Source organism: Rattus norvegicus, chromosome 18 (genome assembly GCF_021556685.1).
Source record: "Rattus norvegicus strain SHRSP/BbbUtx chromosome 18, alternate assembly SHRSP_T2T, whole genome shotgun sequence".
In the NCBI taxonomy this organism is placed as follows: Eukaryota; Metazoa; Chordata; class Mammalia; order Rodentia; family Muridae; genus Rattus; species Rattus norvegicus.
This window is the reverse complement of record NC_141551.1, coordinates 23,020,468-23,044,051: the sequence shown is the minus strand read 5'-3', so window position 1 is coordinate 23,044,051 and position 23,584 is coordinate 23,020,468. Positions and strand designations below refer to the sequence as shown.

The 23,584-nt window shown below is 39.2% G+C and overlaps 1 protein-coding gene across 1 annotated transcript in view; it reads left to right on the top strand.

Annotated features, from left to right (window-relative positions):
• Nucleotides 1–23,584, top strand: part of Rit2 (Ras-like without CAAX 2) — a 346,997-nt gene that overhangs the window by 17,746 nt on the left and 305,667 nt on the right.

Here is a 23,584-nt window from a genome sequence, read left to right as displayed (position 1 = left end):
ACAAGAGGATAGGTGATGGGGTGAAATGACTAATATTCATTATATACATGTACAAAACTATCAACAAAAATGAAATTAAAAAAGATTAAAAATAATAAAGCTGTCTCATTTTTTCACCACAGACAGCAAATTAAAAGCCTTTTTTTTTATTGCATAGAATTTTCTTCTGTGACAAGCACACATGTTGTCTGCCTCACTGGGCTTATTTGCATTTTCTTGAGTGTAATTTTGAGACAGCCCAGCATGTTTGAAACAGCTTGGCTCTGAAGATGGATAGACATGTGTTGGAATTCAGTTGTCACTAATAGACACTTGACAGCGGTTCTTCTTCCAGACTTCTTAAGAGGACGAGCCAGGGCTCTCACCACTGAACTCTTCTCTTTAACTTCCTACTCTATTCTATTCAGTCCCCTGCCTTACATACAATTTACTTGTCTTTATAGCTCAATATTCAATTAAGTTTGAATTGATATAAAACCCACAAGTCCTAACTATAATAGACAAAATTTCAAAAACTCTCAGGCAGGTTAGGGTATTAGCTTATGCTGCCACACTGATAAATGATTGGCTGTTGTGTATGTAGATGAAGAAGCATAAATTGAACCTATGATCTAGAAACTCCGCTCCTACCTGTGTTTGCTCAATGGAAACTAATGTATGTGTGGATAAAGAGGATTGGTCAGGTATTTACAGCAGCATTACTTCTCATAGCCTCAAATGAAAGTAAATTCTATGTGTCCATGGGTATGCACAAGTAAATCAAATGTGCACGTTTGTATTGTAAATGAAAAGCTAGTAAGAGACTGTTATGTATGATTCGAAGTGATCTTAGAAATCTTTAACTGTAGCAGCCCATGCCATTCTAGAACCACAAATCACAGCCCCTCCTTTAGAGACCTATGGCATTAAAGGCCAAGAAATGCATTACCAAGAGATAGACATGACCTATCCTGTCAGCCTCCAAGTTGATCTTGTCCCTGTTGACTTCCTTGGCTCTCCTTCTTATGTAAATCTTCGTTAGGTTATTTACTTAGATACCGCATCAAAAGTCAGAAAACTGAATCTGTCCTTGTTTGAATGTCCTTGTTATGATCCTGTGCTAATAATTTGGGAGGTTTCCTTACGAGCACAAGCCCAGATGTTGAGCTCCCGTATTTCCATATCATCCTGAATACTAACAACTGCTTACTCTTCAAAGGTTAAGGTTGTTTGAGAAGAGGCTTAAGAAATCCGTGTGACCCATATTCCAATCCCAGTTTGTTTCCTGAGTGATGAAAGCGTAACACTTAGCACCTGTTCCATGAGGGGTGAAGGTAGCGTGACCTTCCAAGGGACTCACAAATGAAATGAATGTGATGGGTTCTGCATCTGGCTCTTCCTTTCAAAGTTATTATCATTATGCCTTCCAAACAAAGGACAAAAGCCACACATGGCACTCACTATTCAGTTCTCCTCAAGCTGAAGATTGTGTTTCTTTTATTTTGTGCAGGGCCAAAATGACTTTATATAGAAATCTAGTTCTCTTTGCTTCCATATCTAAATTATCTTTGTGTGGATGAAAAAATGGTGGCCTGAGACAAGGGACAAGAAAGAAGGGAACAGAACCCAATGCTAGTGAGGAGCCTGCAGAGAATGATTGCTAACCTCCAATTATTTCCCAAAGAAAGAAAAAGGTTTCTGAACTTTTTGCAAACTGTTGCTGTCCGGATATAGTCTGAGCCCTAGGAAAAAAGCGACACGAGCTTCTGTGGGAAACCTTATTGTAAAATGAGATCTTAGAGTCATGCGAACTCAGATGGGCAGCATAGCTCCATTCTTTTGTCCAATGTCAACAAGCTCCTCATGGAAGGTCACACCGTTCAAGTGTCTCTGGAAGGTTGGACACCACTCCTGTATGTGCAATCATGTTTAATTTTCCAATTTTATAGCTAGTATTTGAGCACACTAACTAATCCCTATCTAACTAATAAGGTTCTCCACTTCCACCTTTACTGATTAATCATCTGCTGGAGTTTTTAATATCCATTTGTGCTTAATTTGCTGGTATTATAAATGCTTTAATCCTGAAAGTGATAAATGATCTTCCAAGAGGCAGGACTTCAGTTTTGATTTATGTCGTAGTGAGCTCACTGAAACTATACCCTTGAAAATTGTTACAATGAAGAGCCCTTTAATACTCCTATTTCCTTAAAGGCTTCCCTGCGGCTTGCATAAGCCTTGTTTTTGTTTGTTTGATTCATATTTCCTTGTGCACTCTCTAGCACCAGGTTCCAATTTCACTTCCCAGTGGGAACCATTGTCCCTGTACAAACTGGTTGCTTTGTCTGTAGGGTCATTTCCTTGTCATCCAAACACACCTTCTGCACTCTTATCTACCTGCCTCATAAAGCAATATGCTTGTTTTTAATAATCCCCTAGAACTTTCTCTTACACTTAAATTCTACTCATCCTTCAAAAAATAAGAGTGAAATTTCCAAACCCACAGTAAAAAAGCTTTATTGTCAATATCTCTAGCTTTTTCTTTTGTCATTATTTGAGTTAGTATTTACTGTAAAATTATAGTACTTTACATAGGGTTTAATTTTTGAAATAAATGTTTTTGTTTTATATATGAGAGAATATCTATCTATCTATCTATCTATCTATCTATCTATCTATCTATCTATCTATCTATCTATCCATTCATTCCATACACTTGCTGAGGAAATATGAAACTTTCTTTTGATTCCTGAAACCCGTGCATACAAAGGTTAGCATACAAAGTTGTCCTCTGATCTCCATGTATACACTGTGGATGCGATAGTATGTATGTCTTCACATGAATTATCTACAAATATACACATTAGTGAAAAATAAATTTAAATAACATATAATCTGGATATTAAGAAAATAATTACATAAACACTTCTGAGACAAATGGTTCAGTCTGAAATTCTACTTAAAATATTTTTGATCACCAACCAAGTAAACATGATTTTGAAGTCAGTATAAATATTATTACTGCTTGCTAAAAGAGAAACATAAAGTAACTGTGTCTTTTTAGTAGTTGTTAAAATATATATGCAAATGACCCATTTCTATGCATATATTATCAAGTATCTTTGAGTGGTCAGGAAAATATAAACATGTGTTGATCATATGAAATACTCATCATAAGCCTTCTTTGACAGTAACAGATATTTCACTGTTCTTTCAACCGTGAAATTATTTTAAAATTTAGGAGGCTTGGATCCATTTTAAATTTCAAGATAGTGCTAATAACCTAACAAGTTCCCTGTCCCAGGTCAGTGGTTACCTAACATATTGACTTTAGGCTTTAAAATAGTTCAGAACTTTAAGTCCTATTCAGTGCATGCATGTCTGTTTCATGGGTGCAAATGATGATTGTACTCAGTAGAAATAGTCTTTTCTTATTTTTTTATTTAGTTTTCTGCAGTTTTATTTTTTATTGGATTTTTTTATTTACATTTCAAATGTTATTCCCTTTCTGGGTTTCCTGACCATAAACCCCCATCCCATCCTCCTCCCTTTCTTCTGTGAGGGTGTTTCCCCACCCAACCACCTACCCCTTCCTGCCTCCCCACCCTGACATTCCCCTACACGGGGGCGGGGGTGGTTGTCCAGCCTTGGCAGGAACAAGGGCTTCTCCTCCCATTGGTGCCCAACCTAAACATAGTAAAAGCAATATGGAGAGAAACTTGAAGCAAGCCCACTAAAATCAGGGTCTAGACAAGGCTACCCACTCTCTCCCTACTCTCATTCAATATAGTACTCAAAGTCCTGGCCAGAACAATCAGACAACAAAAGGAAGTCAAAGGGACACAAATTGAAATGGAAGAAGTAAAAATACCATTATTTGCAGATGATTTGATAGTATACTTAAGTGACCCCAAAAGTTCCACCAGAGAACTACTTAACCTGATTAAAAAAAACTTCAGCAAAGTGGCTGGGTATAAAATTAACTCAAACAAATCAGTAGCCTTCCCCTACTCAAAGGATAAGCAAGCTGAGAAAGAAATTAGGGAAATAACACAGTTCACAATAGTCACAAATAATATAAAATACCTTGTTGTGACTCTAACCAAGCAAGTCAAAGGTCTGTATGACAAGAACTTCAAGTCTCTGAAGAAAGAAATTGAAGATCTCAGAAGATGGAAAGATCTCTGGTGCTGATGGATTGACAGTATTAATATAGTAAAAATGGCTATCTTGCCAAAAGAAATCTACAGATTCAATGCATTCCCCATCAAAATTCCAACTCAATTCTTCATAGAGTTAGAAAGAGCAATTTGCAAATTTATTTGGAATAACAAAAATGCAGGATAGGGAAAACTACACTCAACAATAAAGAACTTCTGGGGGAATCACCATCCCTGACTACAAGATATATTACAGATTAATAGTGATAAAAACTGTATGTTATTGGTACAGAGACAGGCAGTTAGATCAGTGGAATAGAATTGAAGACCCAGAAATGAACCCACACACAAGTGCTCACTTGATCTGTGACAAAGGAGCTAAAACCATCCAGTGTGAAAAGACAGCATTTTCAACAAATGGTGCTGGTTCAACTGGAGGTCAGCATGTAGAAGAATGCAAATTGATTCATTCTTATTACCCTGTACAAAGCTCAAGTCCAAGTGGATCAAGGACCTCCACATCAAACCAGACACACTCAAACTAATAGAAGAAAAAGTGGGGAAGAGTCTCAATCACATGGGCACTGGGGAAAATTTCCTTAACAGAACACCAGTAGTTTATGCTCTAAGGTGAAGAATTGACAATGGTACCTCATAAAATTGCAAAGGTTTTGTAAGGCAAAGGACATTGTCATTAGGATAAAATGGCAAGCAATAGACTGTGAAAAGATCTTTACCAATTCTACATCTGATAGAGGGCTCATATTCAATATACACAAAGAACTCAAGAAGTTAGACTCCAGAGAATCAAATAACCCTATTTAAAAATGGGGTACAGAGCTAAACAAAGAATTCTCAGCTGAGGAATATCGAATTGCTGAGAAGCACCTAAAGAAATGTTAAACATCGTTAGTCATCAGGGAAATGCAAATCAAAACAACCCTGAGATTCTACCTCTCATCAGTTAGAATGACTAAGATCAAAAACTGTGGTGACAACAGATGCTGATAAGGATGTGGAGAAAGAGGAACATTCCTCCATGGTTGGTGGGATTGCAAGTTGGTACCACCACTCTGGAAATCAGTCTGGAGGTTCCTCAGAAAATTGCACATAGTACTACCTGAGGACCCAGCTATACCATTCCTGGGTATATGCACAAAAGATGTTCCAAGATGCAATAAAGACACATGCTCCACTATGTTCATCTCAGCCTTATTTATAATAGCCAGAAGCTGGAAAGAACCCAGATGTCCTTCAACAGAGGAATGGATACAGAAAATGTGGTACATCTACACAATGGAGTACTACTCAGAAATAGTCTTTTAGAATTTATTCCAGATTTCGAGTCAGCAATTGTTGGCCACTGATCATTTGCTTCCTCAGTTCCCTGAGTCTTTCCTCCCATCTTTCTCTTCAAAGTGATCTTTTCCCACTGCTCTTGTTGCTCTGCCTCTTAAAACATGTGAAAAACAAAAGACACTTTCTCTCTATTCAACCCACCGAGTCCATCCAACGTTTCTCTGATGTGCACACATTTTAGGGCTGGTCACAGAAGAGTGGAGATGATGTAAACACAGTACTTACACTTGACATTCTCAAAGAATCATTTAAAAAAAGTATGTAGAAACAAACAAGCAAATAAAACTCTACAAACTAGCAAAGCTCAGGATTGAGCCTTACAAATATGATTTCCGATTAGGGTCACCACTGCAGCAGTCTCTCACCTCCATTGCCCAGGAAGCCGAGAGCTGAGTTACCAAACACCTCCGTGTCTCACCTTTGCATCAGAGAAAGGCAAGTAGGCGTCACACAGCCACATTTCCATGAGTTTTCCAGAAATCATAACGTTACGCAGCTAGTCCAATCAAATTACCTTGGCAATTGAGTTAAATACCTAGAATCTGTATCTTTGAAATACTACACCATTTATCAAATCAGCCGGTACATGAAGCTATGCTACAGATAAATGGGGGAATATTACAGATACAACCTTCTTTACATGATTTTGATTTAGATAAAATGATTACATTGAATTTTAGATGAAGTTTACTTTTTTACATATGAGTTATAACTTAAATACATTTGATACTAAGTAGTGAGTTTTAAATTTATTTGTGTATTTATCTGTATATTTAAACTGCCTGTGCTATCTCAATTTTTTATAATTGTCAGAGAACAACAGCTTGCTAAATTATATTTGATATCTTGACCTTTATTTTTTTCTAACTCAATCATTGGATTTATCTCTACGTATTTTTATGGCATAATATCTATAATAATTTATTTAATCTTGAAACTATATCTTACATAGGCAGGATGGCTAACATAACATAATTTCTCTAAATATACTGTCATATAAAACTTAATACCTCTTTTCTCTGACATTGAATTCACATTGCTCTCAAAGTTGTTTTAGCCCTTCAATGTCAATTAACTCAAAGAAGTTAAAAACCTTTGATATTACAAGGAGCCAGATAATCATAATATATTGTACAATAAGTGATTAGTGATCCATAGTATTCAATAATCAAAGCAAGAAGGAGGTGAATTTGAATTTCATCCCTATGCAGGCATTTCACGTGCTTGCACTAAGTCTGACAAATACGTGTTGTCTATAATTCACTCCCCTGACACTCAATGCCATGAGCACATCTACTTACCATTTTCTTTTTGCTGAATCCTTTTCGCTTTTCCATGAGGACCCTGCTGAGTTATATCAGAGTTTGAGCAGAAGTGAAAAAATAAAGAAAAGGATAAAACTATTTTTCTAATAATTTAAAAATGTTTTTGATGTTATAAAAATTATAGCATTTCCTTCTGCCTGGTCTTCTCTGAAAACTTACCCATATACCCCTCCTTGTTCTATTGCAAAATTCATGTATTCTTTTGCTCATTAAGCGTTGTTGCATCCATGCGTCCATTCCTAAATGCACCTAGCTCAGTCTATATAGTGTTACTTGTAAATGTATTTTCAGTGCTGATTATTTGGGATTGAATAACCAGTAAACTTTTCCTGGGGAATGCTATTTTCTGGTAGTTCTTTGTGTAGGATTGAGGCCTCATGGGATTTCCTTGGCTCACTTTGGCCCATTTATTTCCTTGTTCAGGTCATGATTATGTGGTTATGTTTGTGAGGCTTTATGGGTGTGACTTCTGACATTACAAGGCAACACAATCTCAAAGCAGACTCTCTGGTCCTTTGGCTCTTACACTCTTTCTGTCCTCTTTCACAATGACCCCTAAGCCTTAGGTGCTGGAGTGCTTTTGAATATCTTTTGGTTCAGGAATCCACAAAATTTTGTATTCTGACTGGTTGTGGTTTTCAGTGATGGTTTTTATCTATCACAAATTGAAGATTCCTTGGTGAGGGCTAAGACTATACTTACATGTGGGTATACAGACAACTGATTAGAATGTAGTTAAGGATTATGATGGTTTAGAAAAGTGCCAGTTAAGGGTTCTTCTTTAAAATCTATGACTTCACTAGCCCTGGCTAGGTTTCCCGTTCCAACATGATATACCTATTGTCGAATGCCAATGGAGGCTTTGGCATCCATGTGGTGGGTTCACTGAGAGGCAGGCAGCCATTCCAGGTCAGCACTTAGAGCCGCTGACAGGGTGGATCCAGATACATGCAGGGGCTGCTGCCAATGGCAACCAGTGATTAGAAGCTGCTCAGCAGAATTTCCTCCGAGGGAACAAAGCTTAATTTACTGGGGCTGGCACTCCCTGTAGCCAGTGGAAAAACTATGAACTCTTTAATCTCCTTGGAGCTGGCAAGAAAGAGAAGGAAAGAGAATGAACACACACACACACACACACACATACACACACACACACTCTGAATGGATGAAATGAAAGGCAGAGTCCAATAACTTTATATACACAAATATATACATACACATTTACATATATACCTACATGCATACATATATACATGCATACACACATACATGCATACATACATGCATACATACATACAGAACTAGAGACAGACATATACACATTCCCACATACAATGGTTAGAGCAAAGTTCCAGCAAGCAAGCTTTAAGCATTTACACATACAAACAAACATATATGTATATACATACACACACATGTGCACACACACACACACACAAACACACACACACACACACACACAATTAGTGGATGGAGCAAGCTCCAACACACACCCAGACAAGCTTTACGTATATATGTATACACACATAGTTGATGGATGGAAGGAACAATGTTCCAACCCCCATACTTTATTCTTTTAGCTTATATATCCAAGCAAAAATCTTTCAAGTAGTATACAATTACAGTGTAGTATACAATTACAATGAGATTACAGTTTAGTTTTCTACTAGTAAATGAACATGAAGAAACAGGGTGTTCTTCGATACCTTTACAAGAAATATCATTACACAGTACAGGTAAAGAAATCAAGTTATTCCCCCAAACCCACGTACATTCATAACTAAACAACTTGTTACAGATTAACAAAGTGTAAGCAAGCCAGGTAGGTTTTCTGTCAGTTTCTCTTATGGCAGGCAGCAGTTTGTGGTTACAAAGAAAGGAGTAATTGTTTTATTGTTTATCCTTGAAAGTAATCTTGTAATAATCTTAAGAGAATCACAAATCTAAACTTTATATAAAAATCAAGTGTACCTATCTTAAATCCTCAGAATGTAAACTCGTCAGCAATTCTAAACAGATCAGGAATCTGAGTGCAAAGTGGGTACAAGAAATCAATTGTCACCAGGCAGGCTCAGTGAGAGTCACCTTGTCCCCTGACCATAAAGGTCCCTAGCTAAACAAATAAGAGTGTGTCCTTCTGGACTTCGTATTGTTTCCTAAGATTTTCTACATCAGAACCAGTAGTAAAACCATCTCAAGCTAGCTTCACTAACAATTTTATTTTTCCAAATGTTTTCTAAGGGTGGTAACCATTTATATCTCTAAGTTCTTCTCTAGTGGGGTGGTGATTAAATCATTAATCTGCTCCAGCAGCAATGCCTGACAGAGATCAAGTATATTATTGTGAGTGCCAGAAATACTGTCCAGTGAATGCTGGAAGCCCCCTTAGAGTTTTCATATAATTCCTAGATTGAGAGGGATGTTAGGGCAGCAAGCTCAGCAGAACTCTATGATGGCATGAGCCACTAGTTACCACCAAGGTGTGTGTACCCCTACTCCGCACTTACGCTCATCAAACCATGCTGGTCATTTTTGTGGTTCACAGGCATTATAGCTGTATAGAACTATTAATGGCTTCCCAACTTTGGAAACTTTGATGTTACTTTCTGGTACCATGAAAGTCAGTCTTCAGGCTTCAGTGGGGAGGCTTTCAGGTCTTTTCCAGGCCAGGGCCTTTGAGCCTGTATGATAAGTATATGGTGTCTTGAGCAATAGGGACTTATATCCACCTCTGGAAGGCATCCAAGCACAAGAACAATAATCTATAATGTGTTGGGAGTCTTTTAGCCAACCCTGACCAACAACTGAAAGGAGAGTTTCTCATCTTGGTTTTATTAGAGGTTTTTGGGTTCTTGGAAGGTTTGGTGTCAGCTCAGATGGAAAATATTTATTTAAACTATATATGTATATTTATACTATAGATTTTTAGATAGATCATTAATAGTGTGATTCCTTATGACTTTTTCAAACATTTTTGCTGCTACTTTATGCTTCTCTCTTTCTGTATTTATCTCTTTTCTCATCCCCAATTACTCATCCCATATTCACTTTTTCCAATCTAATCACCTGTAACCTGCTAATCCCCTCTCTAATTATCCCTGCAACAATGATTACTTTTTATTTTCTGTGGTTTACACCAGAATATATACTTACATTTGAGAATTTGAAGTTCAGAACCTCTCATGAGAGAGAACATGTGACTTTTGTCAACCTGGGTCTGGATTACCTCATGCAATAGGAACTTTTCTATTTTCATTTCCACAGTTCATGATTCCTTTATTTTTTGCCTTTGAACAGTATAACATATATCACATTTTCATTGTCCATTCTCTGGTTTCCTACGTGCAAAAACCACGTTGACTTTCATATGTTGGTCTGTAATGTTTTTAACTGATCTTTTATTTTAAAATATTACGTTAGGTAGTACTTTTAAATTTTGTTAATGTGTTACTCTTTCCCATAGAAGCCATTCCCTGGTTTCTATTTCCAAAATTTCCTCATACGTGCATGGTTTCTTATACAAATCAAACTTTGGTGGCTTTCCTTGACCTAAATTTTAATACAATGAACAAGTTTTAGAGTTTCCAAGAGTCAGGCGTAGTGTATGTGTTGCTATGAATAGCAGCAGAATCTCAGCATGATTGGCGTGGTCCTTGCCTGCTCCTAACATCTGCCTCTTATACAGAGTGCTGCTCATGTGTATAGAAAACGAGTTCTCTTTTCTTGTTTGTAGCAATATAATATCTTTGAGGATTTTGTATGTGTACTGCATTTTCATAATTTCCACTTTCCTCCTCCCTCCGGATCCTCTCATGCTGCCCTACTCCTTTCTCGCATTCATGGACTCCTGTTCTTGAATATTATTATATTTATAAATACAATCTGCTGGGTTTGTTTGATGTTGCTCAAATGTATGTGTGTTTAGTGCTGAGTGCTTAGGATTGGATTACCTGTCAGTGTGGTCCTCCTGGAGAGATAGAATTTCCTTTTCTTAGTAGTCAGTAAATACTTGTAGCATAGGGATAGGGCCTTGTGAGATTTCCGCATCCATATTGGTGTATCAGTTGGTGTCATTGTTCAGGTCTTGTTTCGATGACCATGTTGTTGGGATTCCATGGGTGTAGTTTCCTTGTCATGTAACAGAGGACACTGTCTTGCATTAGATGACCCATCCTCTGGCTTTTACAATCTTTCTGATCCCTCTTCTGTGGTGTTCATTCTGAGGTGAGTTGTATCTATGGAGGCTGGATTGTAGCTGGGGCTGGGCACTTCCCACTCAGTCGTTCTCTGCATTTGAACGACTGTGACTTTCTGAAGTGGTTTCTCCTGTAAACAGAATCTTCTTTGATAAGGACTCAGCTTTACTTCTTTGTGGATATAAGAGTAAATGTTCAGAATGTAGTCGGAAACATTGGTCTAGGAGAGTGGCAGTAGTAGTTTCTCCTTTAGGGCCTATGGACTTAACTAGTCATGGAGAGTGGGTTTAGTTTATAGTACCAGGTATTGATTACCTTTATTGAAATCAGATGATCTTTTATTGCCACTGGGATATGTACCAGTATGTTCCCTTACTGGTTATCTTGCTGTGCTGGTCACTCACTGTTGTGGCTCACAGATGTTACACTGAGGCTACTAATTTCCTCAATTAATTTTTGAGACTTACTTGTAGGTCTTACAAACTGAAACAACCCATCTATATTCAGCTAGTATGAATTCTGACATTGCTTTATGGTGAAATAAGAAACTTGAAGCCGGTTAAGATTTCAGGAAATAAGATTTTTTTAAAATAAAATATCCCCTGAGGAATCTCATTTAAATTACATCCCTATTCTGTGAAATAGTCAGGGAGTGGATATGATGTCAAGATGAAGACATTAATCTTTAATTTGAGTTCATGCAAGTAAACTGGACAGTGAGTCTTATAACTCTGAGAACGTCAATGTGAACATCCAAGGGAATTCTCTATAGAACCTCTTCTAAGCAGCATGCCTTTAGCGAATGTGTAAAAAGAGTTTTTCTGTTTCTTTAACAATTTTACTCATACAATAGAGATCCTAGTAGCTTCAACAGTAAAAGTGTCCTGAATGTTGTGCTTGTATTTGATCCCGTTGTTATTAGTGCTCCCTTATTTGATCATGTATATCATTAAAAATTATCTATTCATTGTTGCATGTGGAGTGATAAATGACTTGAGAAGTTAGACTTGAAAATATTTATCTTAGATAAATATACCACATATGGAAAAGAATATAAGTTGAACAAAAATACAAGGAAAAAGAGACCATCGGGTATTTGTTGCATATTAAGAAATAAAACGGTAAGCAAAACAGAATCTTCCCCCAATTACTCCAGGCTGAGATGGCACAGTGAACATTCAGAATCCAAATAGCAAATAATCCAAAGGCCATGTTGGTCTTTAAAGCATAAAATCCGATTTCTGCTGCAGAACATTTTCTCTGCTGGATAACTGGATAGCCAACTCTGCTTTAATTTCCAGAGAACAATCTGGGTTAAGGTGAAGGGTTCCCAGGCACACAGGCTTCTGGGAAATCAGGCTCTGAAGCCCTATCACAACAAATGTCCAAATTAAGGCAACTGTGACCTTCTGCTTATGACAGTTGCCTGGAGCATACGGTTTCTAATGGAGGTGTGGAACACCTGCAGCGTTCTGCCATGACCTCAATATTCTCACGTGTTACAGCACTCAAAGCAAACCAATGACATGAGCACCTGTACAGAGAAGCAGATCATTGATGAGTGAGTTAGCGAACCTCAGTCGTCCCATGGGCTGGATTGGACCCACCATGTACCTGAGTATTTTTCTCATTGGTACAGTAGGAACAGGACTATCAGAGTCACTTGAGGAAAATGAATGCCTCTTGTCTCGTGCAGCAGTATAGAGGCTGGTGTCTCCATCCATAAAAGAAAGAATGAGTGGAGATAAATTGTATTTCATTTTCAATCCATAAGAACGGGTTTGGGAACTAGAAGAAAAATCTTCCCTAAACATAAAGTGAGATCACACAGATTAGCTGTCTGTTGACTATATTGTCCATGACCCTCATCCTGGACTTTCTTCTAGTGTTCTACGATCCAGCCTTTGCCTTCTGCTTTCCCTCAGTTAACGCTTTGTACATAAAGCCTCGTAGACAGCCTCTCTCAGAGACAAAGACTGCAGGGAGGAACATACTGAACCTGGAGGGGCTTCAGTCCACTCAGAAACTCAGAACTCAGTTCATAGAGTGTAGCGGTTGGGTAATGACCCAGGCGAAGTGGAATGGGGACTGAGAAGGACTGGATGGCCTGACGGATTACACTGATTACACTGTGCTCATCAAAGTTCAGCTCAAGTTCAAGAAAATATTTGTGGACAATTTCATGAATAATTCAGTTTGAATTTTGCTATTAGCTTTTAGTGAAAACCATGAAGCAATTGATGTTATGATAATTTGTAGTAAATTGTGTATTTTGCTATTTATATTCTACCAGTCTTTTTCAAATGAGAAGCCTATTGTATTATATAGGCTTGCCATAGCTAGGCTCTTCTGTTTATGACAGGGCCCGGGAAGATGTTCATCTTGTCTTAGTGTTTTTTTTTTAAATAATATAAATGAAATGTATTCTTCTATAATTTCATAGATGTATGAAATATATTTTGATTGCATCACCCTAAACTCTCTCTCTCCTTCCAACTTTTCCCAGACCCCTGGCTCCATGTACTGTTTCCAAATGCAGATCCTGTTCTCATAATTCATCGAATCCAATCTGTGCTGTCTGCATGTGCACAGGTAAAGGCCAATTCACTGGAGCACGAGTAACACAGCTACCTGAACCCATTTCCATAGACTTAACTGTCAAAAGACCTCAGGGGCTTACACTAATTATGCTGGAATAATGATTGGTTCGATCTAGTGCAGGTCTTGTGTAGACAACCACAGCCTTTGTGAGTTCGTGAATGCAACCACCTTGTCATGTTCAGAAGATATAACTTCTCAGACTTCTGCACTCCTTCCTTCCCAACCGATTGCCCTTACAATCTCCCTGCCTCATCTTCATGGAGAACTTGTTGTTGGACATCTTTATTTTACAGAGATTTAATGCCCCAGGGAAGGGGGATGCCGGGGTGGGGACACCCTCTCAGAGGTGAAGAGAAGGTGGTATAGGGTGAAGAATTCTGGGAGGGGGGCCAGGAGGTGACAACATTCGGGATATAAATGAATAAAATAATTAATTAAAAAAGTATCTGCCACCAAAATTTTTTGCTAAGTACAGTAAGGTTTTTATTTTTTGTTTCTTTCTTTTTTTCCTTTAGGAATGATGCTTTAGATGACGTTAACAACAGTCATTTAATAGTACTTGTAAAGCTTTTCACAGGCTTTCCTCCCATCTTCACACAAAATAGGCTGTAAACAATATTACACCAGTTTCAAGGATGAGAACTCTGGGACACATTCACAGTTCTGGTCTAGATGATAGTTTTTACATGGCATAAATTGAACTGTCATGATGATTATATACTTTTTTTTTCTACTAGAATTTACAAGTTTATTCTGAGACTAGGCTGAGCTTTTTATAATAAAGTAATAAAATTAAATTAATAAGTGAATGAAAATTCTATTATAGATTTATAATAAGAGCATCTTCAGAAGCAAACTTCGACTTCCAAAGCAGGCCCCAAGGCATGTCCATGCTTCATGCTTTCACGACACTTGCCTGGTGGCCTTTGGGCTGGTGATTAGAAAGTAGTTACCTTGAGATCTACCACATTAAGAAATATCAATAAAATATTCTAAATACCATCCAACTGTGGGGCTCTGGGGCCTGGGGCTCTCCACGGAGATCTCTCGTCCAGCTAGGTGCGTTATAGTAAGGGGGAGAGAACTCGGGCAGGGACGTGCGGTGGGGGTGGGGGGCTGCTCTCCCTGCCTCCACTGCTGGTCCTTCTTTCCGCGGCTGCTGACACTTTGGTTGCTCAGTTAGGCTGAGCCAGCAGAAGACTAGCTGACAATGGGGTGCAGGGGAGCTTCTGGCAGTAATTTCAGGAGAGCAGACCTTTTCCCCAAGTGGCCTTGTTACAGTTCTTATGACAGAAGCTCTCAGACAATGGAATAATTCCTGCACTCTTTTAATTCTGAACATAACCCTTAAATACAGTTTTTTGGGTGGGTCAGGGTCTGACAGCAGGTACTTCCTCAGGTTTGGCCTGAGAGCTTGGAAGATCTCATCTACATATACATGGGAGTGGTCCTGATTCTATGGCCGATCCGTCTTGTCTTGAACCTATGTAACCTGTGGTCGCGCCCTCACCTGTGGAGGAGGGGCTTGGTGCATTGCCCTACTTGACTGATCTGCCTCAAACCTCTCTACAGGGGTCTGTGCCGGGCTGCAACTACGTGAGGCCTTGATCCCTTGGGAGATTGGGAACTTGCCAGCTGTGTGGTGTCTGGGGATTAGGAACTTTTGTGTGTACTTTTCACAGCCTGCTGCCCCACAGCCAATAAAAACATGTGTGACTCCAGTGCTACTGTTAACAGTTAGATAAATGTCTTGAGACTCACATGGACCTAGGAAGACGTGGAAACTTTGAGAACACTGTGACACAAGGCTTTCTGAAGCTATGTGACCAGGGCTTTCAATGACAGGTTTTTTTTTTTTTTTTTTTTTTTTTTTTTTTTTTTTGAGCTGGGGACCGAACCCAGGGCCTTGCGCTTCCTAGGTAAGCGCTCTACCACTGAGCTAAATCCCCAGCCCCTCAATGACAGTTTTGTTGAATAAATTTGTGTTAGAACCATTGAATCATTGTGGGGCAGAACTGAGTAAGATAAACTTAAAATTAAATAAGACTAACGAGAAACCATAACTTTCCTTGGGTGAAAAGAAGATGCAGAAAATGAGTGTGTTATAGGATGAGGTTGACCATAACTAAATTAACATAAGTGCGGTGCTCAAAATCGTGCTTGCTAATAAGAAAATACTGAAATAAACCAAAATGCTACCACAGTCATCTTTAAGGTAAGAAACTTAATATCAAACACATTGTGACACACCATATTTTGAGTAACCTCTTAGGAATGAAAGATGAGGAAGACTTAGCTCTTTTTGAGCTTTTAAAAATCTTATTTCTTTAAGAAATTATCTGGGACACTGTGATGCAAGGGCCAGAGTAATGGCTCAGCGGTTAAGAAAACGCGTTGCTCTCTCAGAGGACCTCAGTTCAGTGGTTTCTAGCACCCACATCAGGCAATCACATGTGATGCTAGTTCCAGGTTACCCAAGCTCCTCTTCTGGCCTCTGAACACAGCCCGAGGTTTATTGGAGTAACTTACATGAATATGTGTGAGGCACCACTCACAAGAGCAGAAATATCTTTAAGACAGCTGTATCAATAAAGCCCATCTCAGCATGGTTGAAAAAAAAAAAAGCAGGAAACCTGCAGGCAGCACAACAGGTTGGAGGTCTCCTTTCCAGGTGCCTCAGTTGGCCTAATTCTCTTCTAGGCTGCTCTACCAGCGTCTGCTTCTTTCAGGTAGCTTGACTTCTTTGAGAGTGACTTTGGCAGTCCTTACCGTTCACTTCTGGGAGAGAGGGACCTAGTGAATCTTGTTCATTTCAGTGACTTTCTCAAGCTATTTTGAATCCTTCACTTTCTGCCTTAAGGAGCTTCTTCCCAACACAGAACCTACCAATTGCTATATACTGCTATATAGCAGGTCTCTAGGATAGACCCACTATAAGGAGAAAAAATTTTATCAGCTGTCTGACTGCTCATATAGGGATGGGATGGTCAGACAATGGCTCATAGCAAAGGACTTAGGCAACTTAAGGAATATTTTATTCTCAGAAACAGAAGGAAGAGTAGAAGAGGGAAATGAACTTTTAGGAAAGGCAGAACTCAAAAGTTAACTTACAGAATCTGGCATTCTTCTGTTATGAAGCTACCATTCTGAATACAAAAACTCCAAAACTTCTGAGCACAAAAACTGTAGGCTGATGTCAGCTACAGAATAAGATGCTTATTCAGAAGCACAGGAGTCCACAGCCTGTTCTTTTGGGTCTTTTAAGACTAGTATATCGTGATATTTACACTTTTTTCTTTCCCTCTTGTCTGATTCTTGACACCCCCGCCACACTTATCTAATTAGACTATTAACTATATGGAGGCGTTTCCTCTTGTTCACGTCTGTTGCACAAGCATAACAGGTAGCTGATACTCGACTCTTTACTGAGTTGCCCTGTTGCAGACCTCAGGGGCTTGACACACTCTGACACCATCCTCTACGTTCAGGTCCAAGACCTATTTTAATTTTTATAAGGAAAAAGGATGGATTCAGACAATCCAGAAACATATGAAAGTATAAACACCACAGTAGGGCCAAAGAAAGCAGAATAGAATTCAGCTATGATCTAAAAGAAAATCTGTCCAGGGAAATAGCAACGCTTCAAGCTTTCAAACACTTCCTCTCTTCTTCTTTTTTTTTTTCTCCCCCCCCCCCCTCGGAGCTGGGGACTGAACCCAGGGCCTTGTGCTCTGTAGGCAAGCACTCTACTGCTGAGCTAAATCCCCAACCCCGACTTCCTCTCTTCTTTTTTTTTTTTTTTTTTTTTTTTATTAACTTGAGTATTTCTTATATACATTTCGAGTGTTATTCCCTTTCCTGGTTTCCGGGCAAACATCCCCCTCCCCCCTCCCCTTCCTTATGGGTGTTCCCCTCCCAACCCTCCCCCCATTGCCGCCCTCCCCCCATAGACTAGTTCACTGGGGGTTCAGTCTTAGCAGGACCCAGGGCTTCCCCTTCCACTGGTGCTCTTACTAGGATATTCATTGCTACCTATGGGGTCAGAGTCCAGGGTCAGTCCATGTATAGTCTTTAGGTAGTGGCTTAGTCCCTGGAAGCTCAGGTTGCTTGGCATTGTTGCACTTTTGGGGTCTCGAGCCCCTTCAAGCTCTTCCAGTTCTTTCTCTGATTCCTTCAACAGGGGACCTATTCTCAGTTCAGTGGTTTGCTGCTGGCATTCGCCTCTGTATTTGCTGTATTCTGGCTGTGTCTCTCAGGAGCGATCTACATCTGGCTCCTGTCGGTCTGCACTTCTTTGCTTCATCCATCTTGTTTAATTGGGTGGCTGTATATGTATGGGCCACATGTGGGGCAGGCTCTGAATGGGTGTTCCTTCAGTCTCTGTTTTAATCTTTGCCTCTCCCTTCCCTGCCAAGGGTATTCTTTTTCCTCATTTAAAGAAGGAGTGAAGCATTCACATTTTGATCATCCGTCTTGAGTTTCGTTTGTTCTAGGGATCTAGGGTAACTCAAGCATTTGGGCTAATAGCCACTTATCAATGAGTGCATACCATGTATGTCTTTCTGTGATTGGGTTAGCTCACTCAGGATGATATTTTCCAGTTCCAACCATTTGCCTACGAATTTCATAAACTCGTTGTTTTTGATAGCTGAGTAATATTCCATTGTGTAGATGTACCACATTTTCTGTATCCGTTCCTCTGTTGAAGGGCATCTGGGTTCTTTCCAGCTTCTGGCTATTATAAATAAGGCTGCGATGAACATAGTGGAGCACGTGTCTCTTTTATATGTTGAGGCATCTTTTGGGTATATGCCCAAGAGAGGTATAGCTGGATCCTCAGGCAGTTCAATGTCCAATTTTCTGAGGAACCTCCAGACTGATTTCCAGAATGGTTTTACCAGTCTGCAATCCCACCAACAATGGAGGAGTGTTCCTCTTTCTCCACATCCTCGCCAGCATCTGCTGTCACCTGAGTTTTTGATCTTAGCCATTCTCACTGGTGTGAGGTGAAATCTCAGGGTTGTTTTGATTTGCATTTCCCTTATGACTAAAGATGTTGAACATTTCTTTAGGTGTTTCTCAGCCATTCGGCATTCCTCAGCTGTGAATTCTTTGTTTAGCTCTGAACCCCATTTTTTAATAGGGTTATTTGTTTCCCTGCGGTCTAACTTCTTGAGTTCTTTGTATATTTTGGATATAAGGCCTCTATCTGTTGTAGGATTGGTAAAGATCTTTTCCCAATCTGTTGGTTGTCGTTTTGTCCTAACCACAGTGTCCTTTGCCTTACAGAAGCTTTGCAGTTTTATGAGATCCCATTTGTCGATTCTTGATCTTAGAGCATAAGCCATTGGTGTTTTGTTCAGGAAATTTTTTCCAGTGCCTATGTGTTCCAGATGCTTCCCTAGTTTTTCTTCTATTAGTTTGAGTGTGTCTGGTTTGATGTGGAGGTCCTTGATCCACTTGGACTTAAGCTTTGTACAGGGTGATAAGCATGGATCGATCTGCATTCTTCTACATGTTGACCTCCAGTTGAACCAGCACCATTTGCTGAAAATGCTATCTTTTTTCCATTGGATGGTTTTTGCTCCTTTGTCAAAAATCAAGTGACCATAGGTGTGTGGGTTCATTTCTGGGTCTTCAATTCTATTCCATTGGTCTATCTGTCTGTCTCTGTACCAATACCATGCAGTTTTTATCACTATTGCTCTGTAATACTGCTTGAGTTCAGGGATAGTGATTCCCCCTAAAGTCCTTTTATTGTTGAGGATAGCTTTAGCTATCCTGGGTTTTTTGTTATTCCAGATGAATTTGCAAATTGTTCTGTCTAACTCTTTGAAGAATTGGATTGGTATTTTGATGGGGATTGCATTGAATCTGTAGATTGCTTTTGGTAAAATGGCCATTTTTACTATATTAATCCTGCCAATCCATGAGCATGGGAGATCTTTCCATCTTCTGAGGTCTTCTTCAATTTCTTTCCTCAGTGTCTTGAAGTTCTTATTGTACAGATCTTTTACTTGCTTGGTTAAAGTCACACCGAGGTACTTTATATTATTTGGGTCTATTATGAAGGGTGTCGTTTCCCTAATTTCTTTCTCGGCTTGTTTCTCTTTTGTATAGAGGAAGGCAACTGATTTATTTGAGTTAATTTTATACCCAGCCACTTTGCTGAAGTTGTTTATCAGCTTTAGTAGTTCTCTGGTGGAACTTCTGGGATCACTTAAATATACTATCATGTCATCTGCAAATAGTGATATTTTGACCTCTTCTTTTCCGATCTGTATCCCCTTGATCTCCTTTTGTTGTCTGATTGCTCTGGCTAGAACTTCAAGAACTATATTGAATAAGTAGGGAGAGAGTGGGCAGCCTTGTCTAGTCCCTGATTTTAGTGGGATTGCTTCAAGTTTCTCTCCATTTAGTTTAATGTTAGCAACTGGTTTGCTGTATATGGCTTTTACTATGTTTAGGTATGGGCCTTGGATTCCTATTCTTTCCAGGACTTTTATCATGAAGGGGTGTTGAATTTTTCAAATGCTTTCCCAGCATCTAATGAAATGATCATGTGGTTCTGTTCTTTCAGTTTGTTTATATAATGGATCACGTTGATGGTTTTCCGTATATTAAACCATCCCTGCATGCCTGGGATGAAGCCTACTTGATCATGGTGGATGATTGTTTTGATGTGCTCTTGAATTCGGTTTGCCATAATTTTATTGAGTATTTTTGCGTCGATATTCATAAGGGAAATTGGTCTGAAGTTCTCTTTCTTTGTTGTGTCTTTGTGTGGTTTAGGTATAAGAGTAATTGTGGCTTCGTAGAAGGAATTCGGTAGTGCTCCATCTGTTTCAATTTTGTGGAATAATTTGGATAATATTGGTATGAGGTCTTCTATGAAGGTTTGATAGAATTCTGCACTAAACCCGTCTGGACCTGGGCTCTTTTTGGTTGGGAGACCTTTAATGACTGCTTCTATTTCCTTAGGAGTTATGGGGTTGTTTAACTTGTTTATCTGTTCCTGATTTAACTTCGATACCTGGTATCTGTCTAGGAAATTGTCCATTTCCTGAAGATTTTCAAATTTTGTTGAATATAGGTTTTTATAGTAAGATCTGATGATTTTTTGAATTTCCTCTGAATCTGTAGTTATGTCTCCCTTTTCATTTCTGATTTTGTTAATTTGGACGCACTCTTTGTGTCCTCTCGTTAGTCTGGCTAAGGGTTTATCTATCTTGTTGATTTTCTCAAAGAACCAACTTTTGGTTCTGTTGATTCTTTCTATGGTCCTTTTTGTTTCTTCTTGGTTGATTTCAGCTCTGAGTTTGATTATTTCCTGCCTTCTACTCCTCCTGGGTGTATTTGCTTCTTTTTGTTCTAGAGCTTTTAGGTGTGCTGTCAAGCTGCTGACATATGCTCTTTCCAGTTTCTTTCTGCAGGCACTCAGCGCTATGAGTTTTCCTCTTAGCACAGCTTTCATTGTGTCCCATAAGTTTGGGTATGTTGTATCTTCATTTTCATTAAATTCTAAAAAGTTTTTAATTTCTTTCTTTATTTCTTCCTTGACCAGGTTATCATTGAGTAGAGCATTGTTCAATTTCCACGTATATGTGGGCATTCTTCCCTTATTGTTTTTGAAGACCAATTTTAGGCCGTGGTGGTCCGATAGCACGCATGGGATTATTTCTATCTTTCTGTACCTGTTGAGGCCCGTTTTTTGACCAATTATATGGTCAATTTTGGAGAAAGTACCATGAGGAGCTGAGAAGAAGGTATATCCTTTTGCTTTAGGATAGAATGTTCTATAAATATCCGTTAAGTCCATTTGGCTCATGACTTCTCTTAGTCTGTCGACATCACTGTTTAATTTCTGTTTCCATGATCTGTCCATTGATGAGAGTGGGGTGTTGAAATCTCCCACTATTATTGTGTGAGGTGCAATGTGTGTTTTGAGCTTTAGTAAGGTTTCTTTTACGTATGTAGGTGCCCTTGTATTTGGGGCATAGATATTTAGGATTGAGAGTTCATCTTGGTGGATTTTTCCTTTGATGAATATGAAGTGTCCTTCCTTATCTTTTTTGATGACTTTTAGTTGGAAATTGATTTTATTTGATATTAGAATGGCTACTCCAGCTTGCTTCTTCTGACCATTTGCTTGGAAAGTTGTTTTCCAGCCTTTCACTCTGAGGTAGTGTCTGTCTTTGTCTCTGAGGTGTGTTTCCTGTAGGCAGCAGAATGCAGGGTCCTCGTTGCGTATCCAGTTTGTTAATCTATGTCTTTTTATTGGGGAGTTGAGGCCATTGATATTGAGAGATATTAAGGAATAGTGATTATTGCTTCCCTTTATATTCATATTTGGATGTGAGGTTATGTTTGTGTGCTTTCATTCTCTTTGTTTTGTTGCCAAGACGATTAGTTTCTTGCTTCTTCTAGGGTATAGCTTGCCTCCTTATGTTGGGCTTTACCATTTATTATCCTTTGTAGTGCTGGATTTGTAGAAAGATATTGTGTAAATTTGGTTTTGTCATGGAATATCTTGGTTTCTCCATCAATGTTAATTGAGAGTTTTGCTGGATACAGTAACCTGGGCTGGCATTTGTGTTCTCTTAGGGTCTGTATGACATCAGTCCAGGATCTTCTGGCCTTCATAGTTTCTGGCGAGAAGTCTGGTGTGATTCTGATAGGTCTTCCTTTATATGTTACTTGACCTTTTTCCCTTACTGCTTTTAATATTCTTTCTTTATTTTGTGCGTTTGGTGTTTTGACAATTATGTGATGGGAGGTGTTTCTTTTCTGGTCCATTCTATTTGGAGTTCTGTAGGCTTCTTGTATGTCTATGGGTATATCTTTTTTTAGGTTAGGGAAGTTTTCTTCTATGATTTTGTTGAAGATATTTACTGGTCCTTTGAGCTGGGAGTCTTCACTCTCTTCTATACCTATTATCCTTAGGTTTGATCTTCTCATTGAGTCCTGGATTTCCTGTATGTTTTGGACCAGTAGCTTTTTCCGCTTTATATTATCTTTGACAGTTGAGTCAATGATTTCTATGGAATCTTCTGCTCCTGAGATTCTCTCTTCCATCTCTTGTATTCTGTTGGTGAAGCTTGTATCTACAGCTCCTTGTCTCTTCTTTTGGTTTTCTATATCCAGGGTTGTTTCCATGTGTTCTTTCTTCATTGCTTCTATTTCCATTTTTAATTCCTTCAACTGTTTGATTGTGTTTTCCTGGAATTCTTTCAGGGATTTTTGCGATTCTTTCAGGGATTTTTGCGATTCCTCTCTGTAGGCTTCTACTTGTTTATTAATGTTTTCCTGTGTTTCCCTAAGGGAGTTCTTCATGTCTTTCTTGAAGTCCTCCAGCATCATGATCAAATATGATTTTGAAACTAGATCTTGCTTTTCTGGTGTGTTTGGGTATTCCATGTTTGTTTTGGTGGGAGAATTGGTCTCCGCTGATGCCATTTAGTCTTGGTTTCTGTTGCTTGGGTTCCTGCGCTTGCCTCTCGCCATCAGATTATCTCTAGTGTTACTTTGTTCTGCTATTTCTGACAGTGGCTAGACTGTCCTATAAGCCTGTGTGTCAGGAGTGCTGTAGACCTGTTTTCCTCTCTTTCAGTCAGTTATGGGGACAGAGTGTTCTGCTTTCGGGCGTGTAGTTTTTCCTCTCTACAGGTCTTCAGCTGTTCCTGTGGGCCTGTGTCTTGAGTCACCAGGCAGCTTTCTTGCAGCAGAAAGGTTGGTCTTACCTGTGGTCCTGAGGCTCAAGTTCGCTCGTGTGGTGCTGCCCACGGGCTCTCTGCAGCGGCAGCAACCAGGAAGATATGCGCCGCCCCTTCCAGGAGCTTCAGTGCACCAGGGTTCCAGATGGCCTTTGGTGTTTTCCTCTGGTGTCCGAGATGTGTATGCAGAGTGCAGTCTCTTCTGGTTTCCCAGGCGTGTCTGCCTCCCTGAGGGTTTAGCTCTCCCTCCC